The sequence below is a fragment of the Hibiscus syriacus genome, unplaced genomic scaffold (genome assembly GCF_006381635.1).
Source record: "Hibiscus syriacus cultivar Baekdansim isolate YM2019G1 unplaced genomic scaffold, ASM638163v2 tig00111837_pilon, whole genome shotgun sequence".
NCBI classification, from domain to species: domain Eukaryota; kingdom Viridiplantae; phylum Streptophyta; class Magnoliopsida; order Malvales; family Malvaceae; genus Hibiscus; species Hibiscus syriacus.
In genome coordinates, this window is record NW_024063194.1 from 12,328,431 (window position 1) to 12,331,129 (window position 2,699).

The following is a 2,699-nucleotide window of genomic DNA, read 5'->3' on the forward strand; positions in this document are numbered from 1 at the left end:
CAAAGGTGCGATATAAAAAATAAAGTAAAAAAAAGGTTAAACGAAAATTAGAGTTTCAAAGGGAGAAGGTTGATTTAAACTAAATACTAAATTTTAAGAGAAGCTAAATATAATTTTTCTCATTAAACTCGAGGGAACGCCCCTCTATTTAGTTTCGTTGTAAATCAATTAAAATGATGTGATTATACAATGAAAATGTTATATTTTAATATTTTGTCTAATAAAAAACGCATGTATAATTTATAGGTTAATTAATTATATTAATATGATTATATATAAAATTATTATTGAACTATGATAAAAGATTATAAAATTAATTTGAATTAATTTTTTTATAGTATGTTATTATTTTATTCGATGATATTGATAACGCATAAAATTACGTATCGTTAATATATTAAATAATCAATTACTTATTTTGAGACATTAAGTTAAAAACATGGTGAAAATACTCGTCTAGTCCTTTAATCCATTATTGATGGCTTAAACATAAATAAAAGAAGCTGAAAAAAACATATCTTAGAACAGAAAGCAATATTCATTGCATTTGCACAGAAACGTTATTGTGATTTGCATTCTTTTAATCCTTTGAACCCTATTAAATATTGCAAGTACAAAAATACAAATTCTCGCTTCTTTTTTTTTTTTTGGTTTGGTTGGAATCTTGCCATTTTACTTATTAATAATAACAATGATAGTTGAAGCAATGATAATAATAGAAGAAGCAGAAATCCCAGTTGTAAAAGCCACCTTATTCTTCCCGGATTTGCTTTGTATAACTTGCAATTTCAAGACTCAAATGGATTTGTTTTCATTTCCAGTTTTTCATTAAAAGAGTGGGCAAAGCAGGCGTTTCTTTGGCACTGCATAGAGTCGAGTGGCCCGAGGTGCTGTGAGTCCAAAAATATCGCTCATGTCGAGTTCACTCGGCTTCATCCCATCAGGTAATTCCCACGTAAAACAGTGAAGCAAATGAGCCACAGCCATATCAAGAGCATACAACCCAAGTTGCATACCCGGACATGACCTCCGACCCGACCCGAATGGTATGAACTCGAAGTTGCTACCTTTGAAGTCTGGGACGCCTTCCCTCAAGAACCTTGATGGCTTGAAACTATCAGCTTCTTCCCATGAATTCTTATCTCTCCCAATGGCCCAAGCGTTGATCATCACGCGCGACTTGGCCGGGATTTGATAGCCGGCCACCACCGCGTCCTCCGCTGTCTCGTGGAGCAAGAGCGGGATCGGTGGGTGGAGCCTTAGGGTCTCCTTGAGGTTGCACTTCAGGTAGGTTAGTTTATCCATATCAGATTCTTCCACACAGCGGTCAAGTCCCACCACCTCCACCATCTCTTGTTGGACTCTCTTCATTTCTTCTGGGTTTCTCATTAGCTCCGCCAAGGCCCACTCAATCGCCGACGCCACCGTCTCGGTCCCACCAAACATCACATCCTGAAAATTAAGCAAAAAAGATTTATGTAAAACAATCTAGTATGTAATTACATGCATTTATGCATTACGTGGAAAGGAAGTAATCGTACATCCTGAAAATTAAGCAAAAAAGATTTATGTAAAACAATCTAGTATGTAATTACATGCATTTATGCATTACGTGGAAAGGAAGTAATCGTACCATGATAATGGCTTTGATGTTATCTCTGGTTAATTTGATAGAATTTTGTAGATCCTCTGATCGGAGCGGCTGTTGTTCTTATTCTTCTTCTCAATGTGATCGTCAATGATGGCGTCGATGAATTTGTCTAACGCGCTACGAGCTTTCTCGAGCCTGGTGTTGAGCCCTTGAGGATCAGCCCAACCCAGCCAAGGAATAAAATCGGCAATATTGAAAGCACCAAAAAGCTTAGAAAACTCTTGCAAAATCCTAATAAACTCGTCTTGCCCTTCTTGCGAAATAGTACCAAAAGCCGCCCTATAAATGATGTTCTTGGTGAGATTAAAGATCAGCTCACCCATATTTATACCCTTTCCGGTATTGGACTCAACAGCTTTCACAAGTGAGTCGACTTCATCTCGAATGGACACCCATGACTCGGCTCTTTTCCTACTGAAAAGCTTCATCACGCTAAGCTTTCGCATCTGTCTCCAGAAAGGACCGTAATGAGCGAAAGCCATATCAGCCCTATCGTACGTTAAATAACTGATGGCGATGGTGGCCGGCCTGTTGGAGAATATGTTATCTTGAACCTGAAGGACTTGGCGAGCCATTTCGGGATTGGAAATGACGACCATGTGTAAGAACCCCATCTTCAGATGAAATATACCACCGTATTTGTCAGCGAGTTTGGCGAGTCCGCGGTGAGTTAACTGGTCCATCATCATCATGTTGCCGATGATCGGCAACCCTTTGGGTCCCGGAGGAAACGGTCTTCCACGGAGAATAGAGATGAGGCCTAAGAGAAGGAAAGGTGCAAGGAAAAGAAAGGCCATGGCTACTGGTCCCATGGTTTGTACGAAAGAAATATCTGCAACTCTTTGAATGTTGCTATTTTTTTCCCTCAAATTTATGGGGGCTTTTATACACATTTTTCGGCAAGTTCCTGTAGGAGAAGTGTGAGCGCATATATTTTTCCTTTACTAAAGCTATTATTATTTTTTACATAAAAGTTTTAGGATAGGAGTGGTTTTCTAGTCTAAGACTAGGTATACCTCTGACTCAATAAAATTTTATAGGAATTTAC

The 2,699-nt window shown here is 38.3% G+C and overlaps 1 pseudogene; it reads right to left on the reverse strand.

The window, feature by feature from the left end:
- Positions 1-747: 747 nt before the first annotated feature.
- On the reverse strand, positions 748-2,492 carry LOC120171778 (annotated as a pseudogene).
- Positions 2,493-2,699: the final 207 nt, after the last annotated feature.